Genomic DNA, 27,554 nt, shown 5'->3' with positions numbered 1-27,554 from the left:
TCGTCTGCAAATTAGTCACGGTTCTGCCTACGAAATCATCCACAACAGACTTGGCTTTCATAAAGTTTGCGCAAGATTGGCCCCAAAACATCTCACACAGTTGCATAAAGGAACGCTCTTGGACATCTGCAAAACACATTTGGATCGCTATGGTAACGAAAGGGACAACTTCGTAGACAGTATCATTACTGGTGACGAAACATGGATCCATCATTACGAGCTGGAGAGTAAACGGCAGAGTATGGAATGGAAACATCCAAATTCGCCGTGCAAGAAAAAGTTCAGGACCCAACCGTCCGCTGGAAAACTGATGTTTACGATTTTTTGGGAGGCACAAGGTCCCGTACTGGAACATTGTGGGGAAAGGTGCACAACAATAAATAGTGTACGTTACAGTGAGATGCTTACTGTCGGGCTAAGGCCTGCAATTCGAAGCAAACGCCGTGGATTGCTGTCAAAAGGTGTTGTGTTGTTGCACGACAATACCCGTCCGCATACTGCTGCCCACCCTGCTGAAACGCTCCAGAAACTCAAATTTGAAGTACTGGATCATCCTCCATATAGTCCCGATCTTGCCCCTTCTGACTATCACTTATTTGGTCCACTCAAACAGGTATTAAGGGGCCGTCGATTTGCTTCGTACGAAGCAGTGAAACAAGCGGTGCATTCCTGGCTCGCAGCTCAGCCGAGAACCTTCTTTTATGAGAGCATCAGGAAGCTTGTACAACGATGGACCAAGCGCGTTCAAACGCAAGGAGACTATGTCGAAAAAATTATGTTCTTGTAAGTTTCCTATTTGATTACAATAAAATTTTATAACTACTTTACGGATAATAATTGACTTGCCGACGTATATTCTTGGTTCGTGCAGCCATTGTTGCGTACATAAGCCAGTAATTCTAATGTCGCACCTATCAAAATAAGTTTATTCAAAACAAAATTATCGGGTTTATACGGAATGACTGCCCGTTATTTTGTTAATTGTAGTAAATAGTAATAAAATAAACTCCTAGGTATTATTTGAATTAATTTCTATCAAAAAACACAATGAGAATCACCTAAACTTTCACGAAGAATGTTTGTACACTAATCATCACATGCATTTCAGTATCTTTCAACAGCTCGCAGCGCCTGCAAATACACAGAAAACAAGGCGAAAATCTAAGGATGCAGCCAAATAATGGAATTATATACTACTTTGACTTTTGAGAAAGGACAATTAACGATAAATCCCACTACAATCACCATATGCTGCCATATATGGACTGAATGACACTAAAGTTGAATTTGGGATAGTATCGAGCGTGAGATGAGAATTCTGGAACTTGAACATCCATTTGGACTTAATGGCTGCAAAGATCGTTGAGAAAACCCGACTACGGGCTGAGCAGAGTCATGTCTCACGTTTTCATGGTTATTTTACTATAAAAGTTATTTATTCCACGAATTGATCCTGACACTAAATCAAGGCAGCTAAGTATGGTTACAGGTACACGTTACGAATTGCAGAGCTTAGACATCATGCAAACAGATTACCAAAACTGTGGGTGCATGCCGCTGGCCCCACTCGGTGATCCCCGTGTGCTGTTGGTCTATCCCGTCACAGAGGACTACCCTTCCGCAAAAACCGCGCTAAACTCGCAGCAGTTACCTAAAACTGTCTGTGACATCATGTCATATTACTCGTGGAAAGAAAGATTTCCTTCCCGTGAATTTGACGCGAAGTACCCAGTCCCTTGTTTAAGTAAGAGATGCTTCAGCTTTCCAAAGAGAATAAGAATACACAGAGAGGCATCACACTGTCTGCCTGGGAGAAACTGCAGTGGGAGTCCCACAGGACTCAATCATTGGCCCACTATTGTCCTTGTCTTAATCATTTGCCATTTTATTTGAAACAGGAGGCAGAATTAGTCCTTTATGCAGATAATACTTGTTGTAAAGCCGAGCAAAGAAGCACCAACAGAGAAAATAGTATATGATATTTGTGTGAAAGTTAATGAATGGTTTTGCACAAATGGTCTAGCTTTAAACTTCGGTAACTCCATTTCCCACTTTTGTACTCAAAACTAAGCCATCTCCTAGTAATGTAGTACAGCAACAAGAAATAGTAAGTAGCGCAGATAATTCTAAGTTCTCAGGTGTATATATTAATGAAAATTTAAAATGGAAAAAGCATATGGGAGACTTGCAACAGCGTTTGGGAATATAGAAGCGTCTAAGTTAATGACTTTTGCATATTTTCATTTATTGAAGTCTTACGGAATAATATTCTATCATAACTTCTCGCTTAGGCAAAAAGTATTCATTGCCCAAAACAAAGTAATTAGAATTACGTGTAGAGTTCAAACACATAGGTCTCACCAAGCAGCCGGTAATATTAACCACAGCCGCACAGTAACATTTATCCAGTAATGAAATTTGTTGTCAAAAATCCACCTAAGTTTGAGGGAAACAGAGATATTCAAAAGTACAACACTAGAAGGAAAAATGACCTGAATCACCCTTTCGTAAAACGCAAAGAAAGGGGTTAAGTATGCAGCTGTAAAACTATTTGATAATCTACCAATGGAAATCAAGCGTAGATTAAAGATGTTTCCCCTTAACAACTCCTTCTAAACCATAGAGAACGATAGAGGAATCCTTGAGTAGAGAGTCAGTAAAAGAAAAAAAAGTATTGAAAATGGCTAGCTTGCAGCCATATATCATTGTCTTTTTTATTTCTTTTATTTACTTGTGTATGAGTGTTTCATCTTTTTCTGTTGACGAGGAATATCCTGACTGTCATTTATTTAACAAGTAACTAACTCTTACTTCGCCTAAGTGACAATACTACTGAAAGAACGAGTCAGACAGAAAGTCTGTAAGTATCATTGCCACGATTGTCATGTGTAAAGAGCCCCTCAAATCGACAATATATTGATCGTCTGAGGGCACGAATGCACGCGTAATCAACAGAAGAAATACTAACGAACAGTGTCGATTTCATCCACGATATTCTCAGTATTGTCAACACGTAGCGAGCGAGCGAGATCGAATATTGACAGACTGACAATGTTTGCCATTCAGATCTTGACACAGCTTCATGAACCGCTAGCAACACAGCGCCAGCGTGCACTGTTTATATTTTCAGTTCACCCTTTTCATTTGGCTACATGTTCAAGGCACATCGCTCTACTTTCTAACATGAATAAAGGTCCTTGGGGACCATGGTTCTGATTTCAGCCGGCAAACGAACATGCGACAAGTCGCTCCCTTTCCAGCCATTCTTAGACCGATTTCCTCTTTTCCGATGTTTTTTGTTGCTTCTTGTCAGCTGTAGCTTGTGTAATTGCGGAACACGCTGTCTTTTGGGTATTCACCTTAACTTTTGTAGCGTTGCTCTTGGAGGGTGAAAAGAAAAAGAATTGTTATTTTATAGGTTATTTTGAAAAATGTCGAAAAGTGAATATTTTGGTGGGCCACTTGACAACAGAAACAGGAATTGATTACACTACTATAATAACATACGTTTAGTATTAAATACTTGAATAAGAGCAGCATATTGATATATTTGAGATCGTTCGGAAGAAACATTATAATTTCTATGCATTTTTATAGTCGCGGTGTAGTCATGCCCGGAACATCATTAAAGGACCAGTAGATTTATAGACTTTAAAAGAAATGCAACACTACACAATTAAAAAAAGAGTTGATTCAGAAATAATAAGAAAACGATAATGTTCCTTCTGCCTCATGCTGCGTTCGACCCATCAGCGTGATCGTAATTTCTGGTGATGAACTAACACAAAATAATTATCATTCAAGTGAATAAGGAGATGGAATTCATCAAGGTTAATTTACTAAATTAAGCACACTTACCTTTAACACACGTTTTTATAATGCTACGTACATTTTCACATTAAATTACAATAGATGACCATTGTGGTTAAATACTTTACACATAACAGTCAAAATGTCCTCTTGATGCTGTCTGTTCGTAATCAGTTACAAGAAACTACATGTTTTCTGATTGGAAAAATAACAATTAGCATATTCACTCAATATTTTCACGTAAAATATAAAATACTGTTGCAGAACGCAGCAAGTCCGCGTCCGCCATTCATCGAATACAAACAGTAAAAGGTGAAGCGCCCAATGCCTCATTTGTCTTGAAACAACAGAATTATTTTTTATATCATTAATCGATACATATGTACATAGAGATTTACAGGCACCGCGCAAGAACGGCAAAGATACAAAATAATAGATTCTGTCGCTGCTATGCGATGGTTCATTTCTTTTACTTTACAATTGTTCGATAACTTTAGGCCATCAGGCGGTTACTATTGAGCGTATATTAATGTTTGTGAGGCGAAAATTACTAATATTACACTTTGTGTAATCGTATTGCCAACTGACAATACTGAAGTTAATTTAATACAAATAACGTTTCACAAATTAGTTTTCATGAATAGATACTGAACGTCCATCCTTGTAACATTTGTTTGCAAGGACTTCGGCTGTTCAATATGAAGTGAAACACTTGCAGCCATCTCCTTTGCATTTAATTCATTTAAAATTGAATGCTAGAGAGGTAGCTGTAGGTTCTTTGATATTCGTTTGAGATACTGAACGTGTGCAGCCTTCTTTACAAGTCGACAGACGTTAATATCTCAGAATTCTGTTCGGATGAAAAGCTACGGAACTAACAGCCACCTTTCAAATTAATTTATTACCGTGTTCATAGTCTCAGAAGAGCTATGGATACAACGGAAAGTAGGTCACCACGAGGTCACCAACGAATGTCCTTCTCCGTGTGACGTAGCATTGCCTTCGAGAAACATTAAACTCACTTCTTCCCCTCAGAACTTGGCGCTGTTCTACAACAAAGCGGAAATTAAGCAAATGCTCGCGAAAGCCATTTAATATTCCCACGCTGGGTGCGGCTCGCTGTTGGCATAACACATTTGTTACGGCAGTAGCTAGCGCGGCCGCTGTTTACACAGAGTTGGACCAACTTGGGCCGTACGTCTGAGTGGGCCAGCTGCCGCCACTGTAGCTGTGTGCCGGGCTGGCGCCAGCACCGACATTAGGCAAATCTTCGCGCTCCCTGGGGCTAACTGCAGGAGGCGGTCTCCGTGCTAAGGGCTGCAGCAACCGTGGCCGGCCGTTCGCACGCCAGTATTGATGTCAGGCAGGCCAGAGGTCACGTAGGAGGAACAACTCTGTAGCGTGAAAGACTTCTTGAGTCATTTTTCAGGCTCGCTTGATTCAGTAGCCATAGTTTTTTTTCACTACTGGCCATTAAAATCGTTACACCACGAAGATGACGTGCTACAGACGCGAAATTTAACCGACAGGAAGAAGATGCTGCGACATGCAAATGATTAGCTTTTCAGAGCATTCACACATGGTTGGCGCCGCTGACGACACCTACAACCTGCTGACATGAGGAAAGTTTCCAACTGATTTCTCATACACAAACAGCAGTTGACCGACGTTGCCTAGTGAAACGTTGTTGTGATGCCTCGTGTGAGGAGGAGAAAGGTCGGATCGTAGCCTATCACGATTGCGGTTTATCGTATCGCGACATTGCTGCTCGCGTTGGTCGAGATCCAATGACTGTTAGCAGAATATGGAATCGGTGGGTTCGGGAGGGTAATACGGAACGCCGTGCTGAATCCCAATGGCCTCGTATCACTAACAGTCGACATGACAGGCATCTTATCCGCATGGCTGGAGTGGATCGTGCAGCCACGTCTCGATCCCTGAGTCAACAGATGGGGACGTTTACAAGACAACAACCATCTGCAGGAACAGTTAGACGACGTTTGCCGCAGCATGAACTATCAGCTCGGAGACAATGGCTGCAGTTACCCTTGACGCCGCATCACAGACAGCAGCGTTAGCGATGGTGTACTCAACGACGAACCTGGGTGCACGAATGGCAAAACTTCATTTTTTCGTGTTTGGCGACATCGCGGTGAAAACACTTTGGTAGCGTGTATTCGTCATCGCCATAATGGCGCATCATCCGTCGTGATGGTACGGGGTGCCATTGGTTACACGTCTTGGTCACCTCTTGACGGCACTTTGAACAGTGGATGTTACATTTCAGATGTGTTACGACCCGTGGCTCTAGCCTTCATTCGATCTCTGCGAAACCCTACATTTCAGCAGGATAATGCACGACCGCATGTTGCAAGTCCTGTTCGGGCCTTTCTGGATACAGAAAATGTGAGACTGCTGCCCTGGCCAGCACGTTCTCCAGATCTCTCACCAACTGAAAACGTCTGGTCAATGGTGGGCGAGCAACTGGTTCGTCACAATACGCCAGTCACTTCTCTTGATGAAGTGTGGTATCGTGTTGAAACTGCATGGGCAGCTGTACCTGTACACGCCATCCAAGCTCTGTTTGACTCAATGCCCAGGCGTATCAAGGCCGTTATTACGGCCAGAGGTGGTTGTTCCGGGTACTGATTTCTCAGGGTCTATGCACCCAAATTGGGTGAAAATGTAATCACACGTCAGTTCTAGCATAATATATTTGTCCAATGAATACCCGTTTATCATCTGCGTTTCTTCTTGGTGTAGCAATTTTAATGGCAAGTAGTGTATTCTTGCGCCGAGCTGTTAACGTCAGAGCAGCAATTACACCCACAGTCCGAATTGGCAAAGGTCTTAAAGCAGTTGAACGAAATGGACAGCGCCTTGACAACACAACAAAATACGAATAGTTCAGTTTAGCTGAATTAAATCAGGTGGTGATTAGAGAATTAGATTAGGAAATGAGCTGAAGTGGAGAGGATGTAAAATTCAAACTACCATCAGCAATAAAAGTATTTCTGAAAAAAGAAATGAAATGTGCTAGGGAAAGGTTGTAAATATAGGAATATAAATATAACTATAAGAATATAAGTTTAATTCTTAGAGAGTCTTGCAGAGGTTACTGTGGGGAGTATAGCATCGTATGGAAGTGAAATGTGGGTGATAGGTAGTCCAGAGAAGAAAACAATAGACGATTCTGAAATATGTTGTTGAAATATAGATGGGTTGTCAGTTAACTAATGAGGATGAACTGAATGGACTTGACGAGAAAAGAACTTGAGCAAAGGACGGCATATGTTGATATGTCACACTCCGACGCATCAATGAATGGAGGGGGGAGGTGGGGAGGAGACACTATACAGGGAGACCAAAGCCTGACTGTAGTAAAAAGAATCAAATAAATGTAGGTTGCGAAAGTTATGCAGAGATGAAGAGACTTGCACAGGATAATCTAGCATAAACAGTTGCGTCGAACAAGACAACAAAAACAGTGCATTCCAATCTCTTCATTTTTATTGTTTTCTGGATGCCCCAAACGATTCGCTTGTTTACTGTTCTGTACTGTACAAGTACATTTTCTGAAATCTCTCTCAGATTTGGCAGCATGTTTGATAATAGTAGACTACTTTTTACGAGGAATCTTTCTTTACCTGTTCGGCTTCATATTTCCTTACCTTTTTTGCTTCGTGGGTAACATAATTCCTTCACTTCGTCTACAACGAGATCCCAGAAAAGTTGGTTTGTTCCAATTTTCATTCATGCTGCTCCACAATACTTCAGTCTTATTTTTATTTTTATTTACACATCAAGTTCCGTAGGACCAAATTGAGGAGCAAATCTCCAAACTCATGGAACATGTCAGGGCACGAAATTACAGCGTAAAGGTAATAACAGATAAAAATAAAATGTTTATGAACCCGAAAAATGTCTGTCCATAAGTTTAACTAAACGCAATCAACAATACAACAAGAATCAGCTTAATTTTTCAAGGACCTCCTCGACGGAATAGAAGGAGTGACCCTTGAGGAAGCTCTTCAGTTTCAACCTGTAAGCGCGTGGATACTGCTAAGATTTTCGAATTCGAGTGGTAGCTTATTGAAAATGGATGCAGCAGTATACCGCACACCTTTATACACAACAGTTAGAGAAGTCCAATGCAAATGCATGTTTGATTTCTGCCGAGCATTAGCTCAGTGAATGCTGCTTATTCTTGGGAACAAGCTAATACTGTTAACAAGAAATGACAGTAAGGAATATATATATTGAGAGGCCAATGTTAAAATACCCAGAATCGTGAACAGTGGTAGAGAAGATGTTCGTGAACTTACACCACTTATTGCCCGAACCGCCCTTTTCTGAGCCAAAAATATCCTTTTAGAATGGGAAGAGGTACCTCAAAATATAATACCATACGACATAAGCAAATGAAAATAAGCAAAGTAGACTAATTTTCGTGTCGAACGATCACTCACTTCAAATAGCGTTCGAATGGTAAAAATGGTAGCATTAAGTATTTGAACAAGATCCTGAACGTGGGCTTTCCAAGACAGATACTGTCTATCTGAACACCCAGAAATTTGAACTGTTCAGTTTCACTAGTCATGTCCCCATTCTGTGAAACTGAAATGTCAGGTTTTGTTGAATCGTGTGTTAGAGACTGTAAAAACTGAGTCTTAGTGTAATTTAGCATTATGGGTTACATTCTACAAGTTATGAACTTATGTCATGACGGAGCAAATGTTGCACACAACATCCTTTACTATCAAGCAAGTGTCTCCAGCAAATACAAATATTTTAGAGTTACTCGTAATACTAGAGGGCATATCATTTATATAAATGACGAACAGGAGTGGCCCCAACGCTGTAGTAGTTGGTGTTCAGCTGCACCTCTTTTAGACTGAAATCAGCTGATTCATATACTTGTTTAAAGGAAGTCCCTCTAACTAAGGCCTCACCTTCAGAGGATGTCATGTTTCCTAGTAGAGAAGGAAATAGCATATTTCATCAGAATATAAGAGGTATCAGAGAGAAAGTTAGTGAACTGCTTATAGATGTTGACTCTGAAATTATTGGTATGTCGGAGCACCACTTAAATAATTTGGAAATTCAGATGCTTCCTTTACCAGGATACAGATTAGCTGACTGTTTTTCAAGGAGTTCCTGGCGGGGTGAGGGAGTGGCTATGTACGTAAAAAACAGTATTCCATTTGAGTCCATAGGCGTATCACGGCACTGCACTGAACAGATACTTGAATTTCATGCAGGGGCAGTTGAATTTAGTGAAACTAAACTTCTAATTGTTGTTGTTTATACGTCCCCTAACTCTGACTTCAGAGCATTTCTAATCAAGCTAGAGAGGATTCTTAATTCACATTTTAGGAAGTACCAAAAATTAGTTATATGTGGTGACTTCAATATAAATTTTGTATATGATGGAGCAAGAAAACGGATGTTGATACGTCTCCTAAATTCATATGATATGATGTAGACTGTGTTTTTTCCATCTATGGTTGTTTATACGTCCCCTAACTCTGACTTCAGAGCATTTCTAATCAAGGTAGAGAGGATTCTTAATTCACATTTTTGGAAGTACCAAATATTAGTTATATGTGGTGACTTCAATATAAATTTTGTCTATGATGGAGCAAGAAAACGGATGTTGATAGATCTCCTAAATTCATATGATATGATGTAGACTGTGTTTTTTTCCATCTATGGTGCAGGGGAACAGTAGCACAGCCATAGACAATATTTTTATTCATTCTTCATTACTACATGGGCATTCTGTTAGTAAAAGAGTTGCACAAATTTTAAAACTAAAGGCTTTTGTACTCAAACAAATGTCACATATAATTACAAACTATGTAGGAAAGTTAATCCAACGGCAATAGAGTGCTTTTTAAACCTCGTCAAGGAACAAGAGTGGCAGCATGTTTATAGTGGTGATAACATAGACGACAAATATAACGCTTTCCTTAACACATTTCTCATGCTGTTTGAGAGTCTCTTTCCATTAGAACGTTATAAACGGGGTACAAGCAGTAATAGGCAGCCCGGGTGGCTGACTAGTGGGATAAGGATATGATGTAGAACAAATTATGAATTATATCAAAATGTTAGAAGTAGTCACAATCAAGCTACTGTAGCCCGTTACAAACAGTACTGTAAGGTGCCTAAAATGTTATTAGGAAGGCAAAGAGTATCTGGTATGCAAATAGAATAGCTAATTCACAGGATAAAATTAAAACCATACGGTCAGTTGTGAAGGAAGTGACTGATCAGCAGCACAAAGTCGACGATATAGAGTCAGTTCGTAGTAAAAATTTTTCTGTTTCTGATAAATCAGATATATGTACATTATTTCACAATCATTTTTTGAGCATTGCTGGTGAATTAAATAAAGATGATGTTTTTACAGGGAACAATATAACATTCTTGGAAAATTCCTGTCCGAGATTGATGTTTGAAATACTTCTTTGTGATACAGACAACGGAGAGACTGAGTCAATAATTAGATTACTGACGACTAAGGACTCTCATAGATATGATGGGGTGCCTAGCAGAATATTAAAGTAGGGCAAGGTGGTACAATTTCGATATACGTACAATTCCGATCAAAATTAGGTTTCGCGTCATTTGTCAGTCTCGTAGTGTTGGTAGTACTTCCCTTTGTGTGGCATTGTAGTGTAGCAGGTTTCTACAGCTTCTCCTGTCTTTTCCAAGAATATACTACCTTGTGCTACGGAGACATAAATTTTTTCCTGTTAAGAGGTGTAGCGGGACTTCGAATTTCGCCGCGCTACACTCTTTCCCTCGGATATAAATTATACCGTCGCAGCTGTATGAGCACTCGACGGCAGAGAAAATATATAAGAAAATGAAGGTACTAAAATTGTAACCCTTTTTGTTTTCTATCCGTTTTTTGTCTCTTGAGAGCGGATGCTTAAATTACTTATTAGCTAGTCTTGGTCGGATGCAGACGAAAAAAAATTATTGATGTGCAGACGTATTGTCGAAAATTATATGAAATTTGGAGGATGGAAGCAGCAACGTAAAATACATCGCATTCAATATCAATACGGTTTTAATTTTTATACATTAGTAACTCCTGGACAATGAAATTTATAGCAAGGTTTCGGAGCAGCTACGACTTTCACGCAGAAATGAGGCAGGAGATTTTTGAAGAACAAGACCTGGGCGCCGCACGAGAGAAGATGTGTTAACATGGTAAAGTATGAACTCTTATCTACGCCATTTCCCCCTGTTAATCACATTCTGTTATTCTCTGTTCTCTTTTAAATAATTTTTGTAATGGAGATTGGTTTGACTTTTGCTCAGAAACGCCACAAGGACCACCCCAACAATAGCTTTTCCGAATCACTAAGTCCGATAACTTTTCTGTAACACGAAGTCCGATTTGCATTTCATTCTTTCCCTTTTTCACGGTCATTAACGATTTTAAAATCCCCTTTTTATTCATCATTTCTTCCCACATTTTCAACCTTTTCTTTTCTTTTCTTCTCTTTTTCTTTTTTATTAACCACTACAGAGGTATGTGAAGCTACATAGTCTAACGCGCTCTTATAAATTTTCTAGTTTCCACGCGCTTGCAAATTCTATATTAATGAGGTTATAAACTTGTTTTCCGTTCGGGTATGTTCTGAGGCACCTACAGGGAAGGCCTCTGTGACATGTGCTGCCATCTCTTGGCACAATTCACTACTATTTACTCGTGATTTCACTCACGTCAATGATACATTTTCGTTCAGAAAAATGGTACGATTTCGATACCCTAGTACAATTTCGATCAATGCAGTTTTTTAGTTTAGTCCGTCACGATTGTTTACCATAGACATATTATACACAATTATTGCAAATAAATTCTTTATATTTAAACATTTTCTTACGCAATTTCGTAAAGCCGCCTCTTATTTTCTAGATGCCACGAAAACGAGCAGAAAAGAAAATTTACAATACATGGAGTCCAGCTGCATTAGATGAGGCAATAAAGAGTGTAATGAGTGGACATTTGAGTCTTCGAGCTGCTTCAGAACTATGTGACATCCCTTTCAGCGCTTTACATGGTAAAGTGCAAATTAAAATGTAAATGCAAGCTGCATTATCTCCAACTATTCCTATAGAAAACAGAATTGGTCATCTAACGGTACTCAGTTCTGAAATGGAAGATGCTTTGGTCAAGAGAATTTTATTTCTGCAGCAGCAAGGATTGGGTCTGTCGCCACTCCAGTTAAGAAAAGCCGCATTTCGGTTAGGTAAAAAAAATAGTTTGAAACATCCATGGAACTTAGAAAACAAGACTGCTGGAATCGATTGGTTTAGAGCATTTGTTACGACACACACTCACCTTAGCATGAGAAAACCCGAGGGTTTTTCGCGAGCGAGAGCTGAAGGCTTAAATAAAGCAGAAGTAAGTAAATATTTTGATAATTTAGAAGTAATCTTAAAGGAATATGGTTTGTTTGATAAACCAGAGTGTATTTATAACATGGATGAATCCGGCTGTCCTCTTAACAACAGACCCACCAAAATAGTAAGTCGTAAAATAAAGCGAGAAGTTGTTTCACTAACAAGCGTGGAAAGAGGACAAAATGTGACTGTTGTTCCATGCATGAATGCCAGTGGTACGCATTTACCACCAATGGTAATTTTCAAAGGAGTGATGAAACGCCCTGAATTTCAAGATGACTTACCTCCTGGTTCCATTACGGGGATGAGTGAATCGGGATACATAATGAAGAATTGTTCATGCTCTGGCTTCCTCACTTCAAGAAATACAAAACAATGGGCAGCCCCAATACACTTATTACTGACAACTAAGGCAGCCATACCAGCATAGATGCTGCAGAATATTGTCGGGGAAATGGCATAGAACTTTTGGGATTGCCTCCGTACAGTACGCATGTACCGCAACCATTAGATAGAAGTTTCTTCAAGTCCTAAAGGCTTAGTATCACAGAAATACAACTGACTGGATTCATCGCAATCCCAATGAAAGCATTACACAAAACAACCATACTGTACTATTTTCTGTGATGCCTGGAGCAAAACTGCGTCCATTGGGTGCGCAATAAAAGGTTTCCAATAGACAGGAATAACGCCCTTTTGCAAAGACATTGTTCCCGAGGAGAAATTTGCACCTTCAACGCTATTCGAGGATCCTGCTACTTCAATCTCCACTAGTCAAACTACTAACAGCATTATGGGAGAAGAACCCTTATCTTCAAAAGATATAACTGAAGAACACGGCAAATCCGTAACTCCAGGGTCAAGTACCATTTCTCAGCACGATGCTGTCAAGGACCTTTTGCCAAGTCCAGAGAAAAAATTATCGTCTCGGAAGAGGCAAACACAAACATCAGCTAGACTCACTTCAGATGAAAAGCTGGAAAACCTCTGCAGCAAGAGAACAATTTTTCAACAGGGCACAAGGAAAGCAATGATCAAATGCAACAAGAACAATAAACAGAAATGTACGTCTGTGAGTAATGATGAAAGAAGTGTACCAAGCTTCAAATCGCCAGCAAACAACTACGATAATTGTTTATTTTGTTTATTGAATTATTATAGTGCAGAATCAGTAGCTAAGAGTGACTGGATTCGCTACCAAAAATGCAATGTTTGGTACCACGAGGTATGCGTTGGTGCCCGAGGGAAAAAGTGCTTTTAATGTGGAAAATGTCAGTGTTCAAAATTGTACCTGGAAGTGATCACAATTGTGCCTCGTGTGGTACATTTTCGATCGATTTTTCTCAATCCTGTACTCTTTTTTTGTGTTTATACCAACATTTATAATTGTCTAATATTTGTGTTACTTATTCATTAAACATCCAAGAAAAAGTGCCATAGTTAAAATTATTTCTTTTCTCAATATATTTCCAGTTACAATAACAATTGTCCGAAATGATCGCAGTTGTACCACCTTATCCTACTGTGCTGCACATGTTAGCTCTGTATTAAGCCATACATGTAATTTTTCCTTTAGGAATGGTCAGTTTCCTGAACGATTAAAGTACTCAGTAGTAAAGCCGCTGTATAAGAAGGGAGAAAGGCATTATGTAGATAATTTCAGACCTATTTCTATGTCATCAGTGTTTGCTAAGGTTATTGAAAACTCTGTGTATGTGAGGATAATTAATCATTTTATATCACACGATTTAATAGCAGATGTACAGTCCGGCTTTAGAAGTCATTTAACAACTGAAAATGATATATTCTCTTTTCTCTGTGAGGTACTGGATGGGTTAAACGAAAGGTTTCGAACGTTAGGCATATTTTTTGATTTAAGTAAGGCAGGCTGTTCCAACCGAGCTCCAGGGAGCCGGAGCGCTCACTGCGGCAGCTCGGAGCCCGAGTGAAGGGGGAAAGCGAACTCACTGCCCCCTGGCCGCATGCAGCCGCAACTCACGCTCACTCAGCTATGACTAGCTGCGGGTGCCCTGTACCTCTATTGGAGGATACCTTTCTATTCATTGAGAGGGATGGTCGTCCGCAGTGTCTTCTACGTCATAAAGTAACTCTGCAAAGAGATACAATATGCAACGACATTATACCCATCTTCACGCAGCGCACTACGATCAGGTAGAAGGCGTTGCACGCAGAGAACTGGTAGCCAGGCTTAAGAACGACGTACCAGGAGGCGTAAGTTTAAAAACGGTTTTGTAATACGGAGGGTATCAAAACACGCACCATAGTTCGTGTTCTGTAATGCGTTTATAATTTTCAGGTGAATGAGAGCGGAGAAAACACTACTGAATCTGCAATTCGAGCAAGCTACAGGGTCGCTCACATCATTGCGACGAATGGTAAGCCGTTTTCAGTGGGACCACTCGTAAAATCGTGCATGGTAGCAGTTGCAGAATGTTTGTTCCCAAGGTAGGTGCAAGCAATTGAAGGGGTTTGCCTGTCGAAGCAAACAACGTCTCGTCGAATGCTGGACATGACAGCGGATTTAGAGACGCAGCTCAGGAAAACGGCGGAGAGTTTTGTTGCATTTTCGCTAGCGCTTGACGAAAGCACCGACATATCGGACTGTGCTCAGCTTGCAGTCTTTGTGCGTGGTGTCGACATGGAGCTGCAAGTAACTGAAGAACTCTTGTATGTGGTACCACTCGATTACACCGCAACAGGACGAGACATTTTTGAAGCTGTTTGTGAATCAGTGGACAATACGAATTTGCCGTGGGATAAGCTCCATTGTATAGCGACAGACGGTGCCGCACAAATGATCGGGCGTCACCAAGGTTTTGCTTCTCGTTTGAAAAATGAACTCAGGGACGAATTCAGGAAAGACATTTTGACTCTTCATTGTTTTATTCACCAAGAGGCACTGTGCGCTGAAACAGTAGAGCTAGGTGGCGTAATGAAAGATGTCGTGAAGTGTGCGAATTTTGTGCGGCGTCACGGTATGAATCATCGCCAATTCAAAGGATTACTGAAAGATATGGAAGCGGAGTATGGGGATATACCTAACCACAGTACAGCTCGTCGGCTGAGTCGGGGAAAAGTTCTTGATGTTTTCTTTGCCATTCGTGAGGAAGTATCTCTTTTTCTCGAAATGAAAGGGGAAGAAATGCGTTGTCTGAAAGATATAAAATGGATATCAGACCTGGCGTTAATAGCTAACATAACTATGAACCTCAATAATTTAAATCTGTCATTGCAGGGCAAAGAGCAGCTAATCGTTGACATGCATGATCAGATCAAAGCGTTCATGGAAAAGTTACGTTTGTTTAAGAGGCAGATGAGTAATGGACATTTAACGTTGTTCAGTCGTCTTGCTTCTTTAAAACTACCTGAAGGTACTACTTTCGGCGATTACCAAGCAAAGTTAAACCAGCTCATCACGTTGTTTGAAACACGATTCCAAGACCTCACTAGTTTGGATATGGAACTTAAGGTGTTCAGAACTCCTTTTTCAGTTTCTCCCGATGGCTTATCATCGTCACTTCAATTGGAGATTATTGATTTGCAAAATTCAACTTTGTTGTAAGAGAGGTACTACAACACGTTGGATTTGCCACGATGGTATCGTTCATCACAGCAAAAAACATTTCCCAAGCTTCACAACAATGCCGCTCAGATCATGTGCATGTTTGGATCGACGTATGTTGTGAGCAACTTTTCTCAGCAATGAAAAGAGTAAAAAGTAACGAACGATCGTTTCTTCAGGATGCAACAATGAAGGCCATCGTCCGCATTAACGCTACGAACACTTTGACACCTGATATTTCCGATCTTGTAATGAAAAGAAAATGCCAGGCTACAGATGCCCAATAAATTTAGTACGCAATTTTTTGGAATACAGTTGTTTCATATTTATTTCCTGAACATCGTATTTCCTGGTGTAGCATGTCACCATGTCTTAGCAGCTAAGAGTATGAGGTTGTCGATCTTGTAAGACGCAGCTGGCACATCAAAACGCTTGCCTTGCCACCTGCCTCAGCCAGCCGTGCCACATGCCGGCCCACTTGAATGGTCACAGCGAGCGACACGACTCCCTGGAAGAGGGAGCGCTCCGCGGCTCACAGCGGACGAGCTGGAACAGCCTGAAGTAATGCGTTTGATTGTGTTGTCCGCAGCTCGTGGTCGTGCGGTAGCGTTCTCGCTTCCCGCGCCCGGGTTCCCGGGTTCGATTCCCGGCGGGGTCGGGGATTTTCTCTGCCTCGTGATGACTGGGTGGTGTGTGTGATGTCCTTAGGTTAGTTAGGTTTAAGTAGTTCTAAGTTCTAGGGGACTGATGACCATAGATGTAAAGTCCCATAGTGCTCAGAGCCATTGGTTGTGTTGATCACAAAATATTGCTCCAGAAGTTGGACCATTATGGAATACGGGAAGTAGCTCATAATTGGTTCACCTCTTGCTTTAGCAGCAGACAGCAAAAGTTTATTATTCACAATGTTGAGAATAGCTGTGATGTAGGATCTGAGTGGTGTACGGTCTTCCTTTGGTTTTCACTAAATCCACATTTTGTGCTCAGTACACTACTAGCAACGTCATCAACACAGTACTAGCAACGTCAACAATAATTTTCATTATTGATATCTTTTTACTCTAAATTGCATTCCCACATTTTAGAATTCCTTTATTTTCTGTATTGCTTCCTCGATATACAGGACGAATCACTTAAAACTTGCACCGCAAATTTTGCAGAACTGGGAGCTGCTATTGATGTACTGTTTTCACAGAATGGACTGGTAGTAAGGGGCTCATATTGATAGCAAATAAAAAGCTTGTAATAATACACAGAACGTGTACTTTTTGTTTTTTAAATGGAATAATACCTATTGAATTTTGAAAAATTTACACACCGACACTTGTTTTTGCCATTCAACCTGCGTAGTTGCTAGAAACGATTTTATGTTGTTTACAAAGTGTCTGTGTGTTCCCTGAGTGCACTGCGACTTACTATTCAGTTAGTGTGTGGTAGTCCAAGCAGTAGGTCGTGAGTGGACGACGGGATTTACCAACGCAGAAAAAGTCGACATGCTGATGGTGTATGAAGAGGGCACGAAAAATGCTGTTTGTTCTTGTACGGTGTATGCAACAAGGCATCGCAAAAGACGTCAACCATCTCGGCATTTATTTGTCAACTTCTACAACCAGCTACGTGAAACTGGTGCTGTAGCGCCTACACAACGTAACGGAAGAAAACAAGTGACAACAGAAGGGGGGAAATTAATGTTTTTGCTTCTGTTGCAGTTGAGACGCACATTAGCTTCCGCGCAATCGTACGAGGCAGTGGCATGAGTCAGGCATTTACCGCACGCATTGCACATCGAGATAGATTCCATCCCTATCACATCTCTCTCCGTCAAGAGCTGGATGGAAACGATTATGAGAATCGTTATAACTGCTGTACATGGGCATGTATCATGTATCGTGCTTAGTGATAAAGCCACATTTACCAACCATGGCCAGATAAACCGCGGAAAAATTCCCTATTGTTCCCCGTTGGCTTCGTCGGGTGGACTCTCAGCTCTCTGAATCTTTGAAGTGTAAGTGTGCTGTCTGTGATAGTGAACTATCAGTTGATAGGCCCGTTTTCCATAGATGAAACACTGAACGCGCACAAACATTGTAGATCCCTAACAGACCATATTCCACGGATGCTAGAAGACGCCCCTCTTCAGACAAGGGGGAACCTGTGGTACCGACATGATAGCTGTCCATCCTATAGAGCACGGAGTAGTATAACATGTCTTCATGAACTGTTTACAAATCGTTGGACTGGACGCAGAGGGCCTGCACCTTGGCAGACCCATTGCTCGGCTCTGACGCCTGTAGAAGTTTTTTCTGTGGGGAAAGCTGGAAGTCGGTAACTCCTTAACCAATAATAGACAATGATAATTAAAATGACTTAGGTATCAATAATGACCCATCATTTAATTATCCCCTCAACTAACCTAGACAGGGTCCTTTCCAAATGTTGTGCAATCCGAGTGTCCCGAAATGAAAAATTAAATTTTGTGCTAATAATAATTATTTGCAGACCTAGCTATGTTATAATGGTGTTTAAAGAAGTGTTTTGTTAATGAAGCAGTAAATGAAAGTGCCAGATTAACAAAATTATTTCAATTTCAAAGTTACATTGACATTTAATAACCACAGCATTTATATATTAATTAAATGTAGAGAATAATTATTATTATTTGGAGGAGAAGGAGGCTTCTTTAACTGATAAACAATCCGTGGGATTATTGCAAACTCGGACTAACAATCACGAGCTTTAAACCCTGCAAATGCTTTTGCGCTATGCTTCCGAATTTTACCTTGAATTCAATCTTCAAGCGCAGTTAAGCCATCTAAACCTCTTTTGCCTATGTAAATGAAATCAGGCCTTGAGTGTGGTAAGATGTGCCATCACCGACATGAGAGCAACGTGACACATTGTAACGTGCGCGTGGGGCACACAATACTCATTAAAGCCTGTACTATGGTAAGTGAGCGGGGTTCACCTTACCAGAAAGGATTTTCGTATAGATATCGACCGCGTGTACCTGAATGGTGGCAAATCAAACTTAAACCCAGTCTGTAATAACAATGATCCGTCGAGCAAGTCCGAAATGCAATTACACGTCAGGACGGACCAAAAACAACACTGAAGATGCTACCAACTTGATAATAATACGGTCGCCAGCCTAATTAGGCATTAACTGAGTTTCTTCCCTGTACAAGTTTGTATATATTCATGCAAAACAGCACGTAGTAACACTGCATAATATAGTAGAATTTTAGAGCCAGAAAATCTATTGAACTGATAGTTTCACGTTCTGTACTGATATGGAAAACACTACACTATGATGGTATACTACAAAACTTTATACTGTCTGATGATCTGATTAAAATCGGGCATAGGTTACCCTAGAAATAGCACTTGCGAGCCACACACAAAATGTCAATTTTGATAAAGATAAAACACTGATATATTTTGACTTTAACTTTTGCTGGTCAAACCAATTTAGAACACTTCAGAATTCAAATGAATAAAAAGGGAGGGGGGGGCCGAAACTGTTATGATCACTGTATTAAAAAAATTGATTACTGAAATTGTTACGCGTTCAAGATTTCCAGTATATAAGTTACTACTCTTTTCATCTTATTTACTGCTCATTTAAATACCTTTATATCTGTCTCGAAATAATTAAACTTCATTACTATATCAATATTAAAGTTATCTTTCAACTTCGTTAGACCTTCGTTATTCATTTACTGGTTCATTAACAAAACACTTCTTTAAACACCATTATAACATAGCTAGGTCTGCAAATAATTATTATTAGCACAAAATTTAATTTTTAATTTCGGGACACTCGGATTGCACAACATTTGGAAACGACCCTGTCTAGGTTAGTTGAGGGGATAATTAAATGAGGGGAAAGTTCTGGTAAAATTTAGGTTATTATTGCACTGTTCACTCTCTGATCCATACGAATGCAGTACTAAAAGTTTCAACCTGCAAGTATCGATGCGGCGGTTGGCGGGCAGCGAGATGTCGAGGCACAGAGCACACATACAACCACAGCTATGGCTCTTGACGTATCAGCACTTTAATTCTTCTTAGCGTCGCAATACTTTTCCATTTAGTGCCTATGGAATTTTGCCATGCTGTGTGGGCGTAGGAACAGCATACCCGAGGCTCAGTGAAGCTACGTCTTCCAGGAGAGCCTCCTCGCTCCAGAAGGTGGTGCTCAGACCAATGCCAAACTCCAACTACTACTGAGCCCGTTGTGCCGTGCAGTGCGCGCGTGCATTTTTCCGCGCTCGCCTGCCATCCACCTTTTACCGCTCCCTGACAGGCCGAGTATTCACCCGAGGTTTTACATTCTACATAGTCTAACACATTGCCTACGTATGGACCAGATCCACAGTTACAATTTTAAACATCTTACAACAGTCTCAACATTTGTTACATTTCAATTCTATCGCAATATTACTTGACATTTTACATAAACATTAATATTCACATTGAAACTTGTTTACAGTTCTCTTAACACAATGGCATGAAACAAAAAAGAAATGAAATCAGAACATCAGTTACACAAGTTTATCGAAAAATCAGAAGAAAAAAAATTACTTATATGTACAGTAGTACAGCGTCGTTGTTGTTACAACATCTTCTGTCTCCGTACTCTCGACCAACACTACTACTTCCACTCTCGCAGACAGACCTCGTCTCACAACAATGCGTAGACTCGCGCTCCCATGTTTCGCCCACAGATTGTTACTGTCGGTATCTGAGTGCTTACACAATGCAAAGAACAGCGTTGGTTGACTATATTATTCTCAGTGTAATGGAGAGTTCTGACATAGTCCTGACAACCAACTAACATAAAAACAACATTGGTTCCTTTTTAGTACTGCAGATTTCGAAATAAAAAAATCCGACCACTAACATTTCTGACAAAGGGCGTATACTGCGATCAGCCCGCAAGCGTTTACTCGTTTATGCGTTCGGCCGCCGCTGCAGATGTTTGGCATTAGCGGTATGCTAATGCGTGATGCCCGGCCGGGCACCATTAGCTGCGCGTCGCGGTCGGCCGGAACCAACGCGGCTGATACATCTCTGCCCGTGACTTCCTGACAAATCGGTAACACGGTCCTTCTATATCAGCGCCGAACACGTACGCGCGCACTCCCCCCCCCCACACACACACACACACACACACACACACACACACATCCACGCAGACAGTGAAATACAGAACCACATTCACGCACACGTGTATCCACGCGTGCGGGAACTGCGGCTACAATTTGTGAGCGTCCACTTTCCACCCAAATTAACAGCGCCGGCTTCTCGGTCTAGTAAATTTCCATAGCGCGCTTGTCGGTGGCGACTGGCGCGGGAGGTGTAATTATCGCCGCGAGTGCGGGACTGGCAGCCGTTGCGGGCAATCTTATAACTAGGGGGAGGAACTGTTGATCGCGTTTGTTACCGATATGATAGGGCGGAATAATTTCCGGATCGGAGCTGGACACACACGCACACACGACATGCTCGATGACTCTGCGATACGTCGGGCAAACCGTCCGCTGGCTGTGTGCGCCTATGTCCATGTGTGTGTGAGGATTCGCGCACGCAGCCATCTGCTGAGAGCGAAACATGTGTTAGCAGACCATTAACGGGGCGCCGCCATCAATAGCCGCTAGTTGGGGGCATTCAGACGTGACGGCAAGGACGCCGGCGCAGACAATGCGTCGCGGAACATCGGCTGCCACCGCAGGATGGCGGAAATCGCGCCGGGGCCTTTCATCCTACCGGTGAGCGCCAAAAGTACCCACCGCTCTCCCCTCCCCATCTGGGAGCGCAGTCGCACTGGAGTGTCCCCTTTTTCTGCCGCCAGACGCGGGCCAGCATTAGTTTTAGAACGAGCGGCAATAGATCTTCCATTACGCTCACGTAATCCCGCTGCGCTTATCGCGCTGCTACTGTGCGTTGCAAACTTGCTGCCCTCTTCGCAGCTGAGGCAGCTGTACCTCCGAGCGGAGGCTGACCCCTCTTCACTCCCTCCCGCCGTAATCTGATTACCCCATTCTTCCCCAAAACGGGCGGCCGCCTCGTAAATTCCATCATTCCTCGAACTCCCCCCGGTGCCCCCCCCCCCTGGTTGCTTCTCTCGCCCTCTCAGGATTACGCTCGACTGACCACGCGATTCTTGTTCCTGCAGGGCTGGACAGGGCGGCCGGAACAGGCTGCACTTGAGCTTCAGTCAACAAGCAGCTTCCGGATAACCTGCAAATATGCCAAGCTGAATCCAACGTAAACACAAGCTGATTAAAAACGATCATGACGGATACAGGAATTAGCGTTATAGTGAAACTGAACATCCTAACATCTAAATTCACTCAAAATAAATCCTTTTAAGAAAGCAGATCAAAATCCGCTTGACGCAGTACTAAGACAGGCCGCTGAACCTGATGGGATACCAGTTCGATTTTACGCAGAGTACACGAAGGAACTTGCCCCCTTCTTGCAGCAATGTACCGTAGGTCTCTAGAAGAGCGTAGCGTTCCAAAGGATTGGAAAAGGGCACAGGTCATCCCCGTTTTCAAGAAGGGACGTCGAACAGATGTGCAGAACTATAGACCTATATCTCTAACGTCGATCAGTTGTAGAATTTTGGAACACGTACAATGAGTATAATGACTTTTCTGGAGACTAGAAATCTACTCTGTAGGAATCAGCACGGGTTTCGAAACAGACGGTCGTGTGAAACACAGCTCGCGCTATTCGTCCACGAGACTCAGAGGGCCACAGACACGGGTTCACAGGTAGATGCCGTGTCTCTTGACTTCCGCAAGGCGTTCGATGCAGTTCCCCACAGTCGTTTAATGAACAAAGTAAGACCATATGGACCATCAGACCAGTTGTGTGATTGGATTGAGGAGTTCCTAGATAACAGAACGCAGCATGTCATTCTCAATGGAGAGAAGTCTTCCGCAGTAAGCGTGATTTCAGGTGTGCCGCAGGGATTTGTCGTAGGACCGTTGCTATTCACAATATACATAAATGACCTGGTGGATGACATCGGAAGTTCACTGAGGCTTTTTGCAGATGATGCTGTGGTGTATCGAGAGGTTGTAACAATGGAAAATTGTACTGAAATTCAGGAGGATCTGCAGCGAATTGACGCATGGTGCAGGGAATGGCAATTGAATCTCAATGTAGACAAGTGTAATGTGCTGCGAATACATAGAAAGATAGATCCCTTATCATTTAGCTACAAAATAGCAGGTCAGCAACTGGAAGCAGTTAATTCCATAAATTATCTGGGAGAACGCATTAGGAGTGATCACATAAAGTTGATCGTCGGTAAAGCAGATGCCAGACTGAGATTCATTGGAAGAATCCTAAGGAAATGCAATCCGAAAACAAAAGAAGTAGGTTACAGTACGCTTGTTCGCCCACTGCTTGAATACTGCTCACCAATGTGGGATCCGTACCAGATAGGGTTAATAGAGGAGATAGAGAAGATCCAACGGAGAGCAGCGCGCTTCGTTACAGGATCATTTAGTAATCGCGAAAGAGTTACGGAGATGATAGATAAACTCCAGTGGAAGACTCTGCAGGACAGACGCTCAGTAGCTCGGTACGGGCTTTTGTTAAAGTTTCGAGAACACACCTTCACCGAGGAGTCAAGCAGTATATTGCTCCCTCCTACGTATAGCTCGCGAAGAGACCATGAGGATAAAATCAGAGAGATTAGAGCCCACACAGAGGCATACCGACAATCCTTCTTTTCACGAACAATACGAGACTAGAAGAGAAGGGAGAACCGATAGAGGTACTCAAGGTACCCTCCACCACACACGGTCAGGTGGCTTGCGGAGTATGGATGTAGATGTAGATCCCGGGGCTGCGTTTACAGGCCAATGTTTCTACCGAGACACGAGTTGTACGTACTAATTACTTTTGTGTGTTCTGACTGCGCACAGCAAAATGAGTGATTGTTTGTACTAAACGTCAAAGGAGAATAAATTCTGACCTTGAAGTCCATTACGAAAACCAATTACGTATCGTTACTTCCTTGATGCGTACATACCTTCCCTTCTCCCTTTCATTTTCTCATTTGAAGATACTGGTGATACTACTCGCAAAAGTAGTATCTTGTACAAAGTTAGGAAAGGGTCTAACGAACCATCACTATCATTCACCCGTGATTGCTGTCCAACCATCATACCTTATCATGTCCGGATCTATGGGGTGAGGGGGCGAGGGGGGGGAGGCGCAAATCTGGTATCCGCCTCGGACTGTAATTTCAGGAGGCGCCCAATTCGTATTCTTCGAGGAAAAAACTTAGTTTCACAAAGCGCCGAATGCGCGTAATATTTTGCTAATTCGTAACGAACTAGGGTACTATGTCTTACTAGAACAGTTGTGTTATCTCGATAAGCTGAAATTCATTTATATTAGTACAGATCATACTAATTACGTACGAAGTAATGAGCGGCATCGACAGCGGATCTCAAATTGATTCCATATTTCTAGATTTCCAGAAGCCCACCGTTCCTCATAAGAGACTTATAATAAAATTGCGTGACTATGGAGTATTCTCTCATGTATTCTCTCATTTGTGCGATTGGATTCGTGATTTCCTGACAGTAAGGTCACACTTTCTACAGAAAGTCATCGAGTAAAACAGAAGTGGTATCTGACTTTCCCAAATGTAGTGTTATAGACGCTGTGCAAACTATTTAGGAGACAGTCTTTGCAGCCGTCTTCAATTATTTCCAGATGATGCTGTCGTTTACCGACTAGTAAAACCATCAGAAGATCGAAAGCAATTTCAGAATGACTTAGAGACGATATCTGTGTTACGCGAAAAGTGGCAACTGGCTAAGTAAGGAACTAAGAGGAATCCGTTAAATTTCTGTCACGCGATAAATCACATAATCCTAAAGGTTGTCAATTGAACTAAAACCTAGTATTAGAAGTAGCAAGAATGTAAACTGGAACGATCACATGCATAATGCTGTGGCTAAGGATAACCAAAGACTGCCTTGTACTGGCAGAATATTTAGAAGGTTCACTAGGTTTATTGCCTGCACCAAGCTTCTCTGTCCATTGCTAGAGTGTTGCGAGAATCTTAACAGACAGGATTGGCGGAGGACATTAAAAAAGTCTAAAGAAGGGCGACTCGTTTTGTATTATCGCGAAATAGGGTAGAGCGTGCCACGGATACGACAGGCGAGTTGAGGTGGCTATTATTAAAAGAAAGACGGTTTTCGTTGCGTCAGTATACTTTCACTAAATTTCGCTCACCGACTTTCCCCTCCGAATGCGAAAATATGCTTTTGGCCTGGACAGAGAGACATCATCAACGTAATGAAATAAGAGAAATCAGTTCTCAAATGGTTCAAATGGCTCTGAGCACTATGGGACTCAACTGCTGAGGTCATTAGTCCCCTAGAACTTAGAACTAGTTAAACCTAACTAACCTAAGGACATCACAAACATCCATGCCCGAGGCAGGACTCGAACCTGCGACCGTAGCGGTCTTGCGGTTCCAGACTGCAGCGCCTTTAACCGCACGGCCACTTCGGCCGGCATCAGTTCTAAAGGGAAAGATTTACTGTTTTATTTTTCTAATGCGCTGCTACAGAGTGTGTCGGTAGGGAAATGTGCTTCGGTAAACTCTCTACCAGGCAAATAAGTTTATTGTAGAATACCCATGTACAGTCGTAGAAAAAACGAGCGAGATCCCTCGCCTTTTCGTTATGCTGATCCGAAGCTTTAAAGTCTGCTACACAGCATAACAGGCAAGGCGACGAAGTACTACCTACATACTACGCACAGGCGTGAAATTGACAAACTATCCGATCTCTGTCAGACTGTTTTCAATCATGTGTAAGACTGTAATAATGGTGATTAGTGTGTTAAACACAACACGTAAATACAAGATATAAATGAAAGAAGAAAAGGTAATTAGTATGAACTGTACTAGTATAAATGAATTTCAGCTTATCGAGATAACACAACTGTGCTAGTAAGACAATGTACCCTAGTTCGTTACGAATTAGCAAAATATTATGCGCATTCGGCCGCGAAACGGTTTGTGTCAACTTCCAGACCAGTCATAGTGGTTTACCTTTGCTGATCTCCTACGAAAGTATGCAAATTTAGCAATACGTTAAGATTCATAACGAACTTCAGTTAAAAATCATTCAGTGCCACACGTGAGCCAATTCAATTATTGACAGAAGCGGAAAAAGGAAGGCAGTAACAAGTGTGAAATTCTACAAGAGTTTCATATTGACATCCACAGGGCACCAGTACAGAATAAATGTAGCAGTGAAACGTATTGGGAGCGCGAGAATTTCTTAAAATTGCTTTACTGATAGCCTACCTGCCTCTATCGAGATTAGAACCGAAAACAAATCAGACGTGCCTTGTAGTAGCAAACACCTTTCACTACGCTAGCAGACAACCCAGGCAAACAGCCCTCTATTATTACCCCAGACATGAATAAGACAGCAATTTCGCAATGAAAATGGCAAAATGATCTGCAGCTTCTGTTACATAGAGCTTTCTGGACTCTAAAACATGAATTTTCTACCTTTATGTCACCGCTTATGTGACAATCATTCGGGATGTTAATCGAAATAACAAAATACTGTTATTAGCGAGTATCGGCAACGGGTTCTACACAACACAGGTGACTACTTTGAAGGACAGTAACAGGTGCAAACATGTTAACTCCTTTGTATCGGTTGTGAATAAGTAGTTGCCACTATTTAAGTTCCAACCCTCGTATAGTCTTACATCTGATTGAAAACAGTCTGACAAAGTTTGCATAGTTCGTCAGTTTCACGCCTGTGCGTAGTATGTTGGTAGCACTTCGTCGCCTTGCCTGTTATACTGTGTAGCAGACTTTAAAGCTGTGCGGATCAGCATAACGAATAGGCGAGGGGTCTCGCTCGTTTTGTCCACTACTGTACATATAGATACGAATGTAGGCGTAGATTCGTCGGGTTCTGAGGTCTTCTACAACTGGGGAAGAGAGTCTTTGGCACTGACAGTGAAGTAGCGTCGTTTCAATGCCCTGTGGCGGCGTAAGGCCAGCCAATAATGCGCTTGGCGACGCAGCAAGAGCTTCTTTGCCGCGCTGAAAACAGAAACTGGGTTTCCTGCGCGTAACTGACGGCACCGTTTCGCTGTGTTTAAACTGTAATCTAATTCGTATTGTATTTCGTTTTTGTGGTTTTTAGTATTTATTCACTACTATTTCATCCCCGCCCCAGTACGACGAGTGGTATGAGTGGTACAAGCACAAGCACTTGAAGTGAAACGGGGGAAGAAAAGTGCGCTATACAGCCTGGACAGCGAATTTGTTTGCTCGGTATGGGAGTACTATGAGAATGAAAAGAAGGGTAAAGAGAAGCTTCCTGGCAGATTAAAACTGTGTGCCCGACCGAGACTCGAACTCGGGACCTTTGCCTTTCGCGGGCAAGTGCTCTACCATCTGAGCTACCGAAGCACGACTCACGCCCGGTACCCACAGCTTTACTTCTGCCAGTATCTCGTCTCCTACCTGCCAAACTTTACAGAAGCTCTCCTGCGAACCTTGCAGAACTAGCACTCCTGAAAGAAAGGATATTGCGGAGACATGGCTTAGCCACAGCCTGGGGGAGGTTTCCAGAATGAGATTTTCACTCTGCAGCGGAGTGTGCGCTGATATGAAACTTCCTGCATCGGAGTGAAAATCTCAGAACCCGACGAATCTACG

The sequence above is a fragment of the Schistocerca piceifrons genome, chromosome 1, assembly GCF_021461385.2.
Source record: "Schistocerca piceifrons isolate TAMUIC-IGC-003096 chromosome 1, iqSchPice1.1, whole genome shotgun sequence".
NCBI lineage: Eukaryota > Metazoa > Arthropoda > Insecta > Orthoptera > Acrididae > Schistocerca > Schistocerca piceifrons.
The sequence above is the reverse complement of the archived record's forward strand: the minus strand, read 5'-3'. Positions refer to the sequence as shown.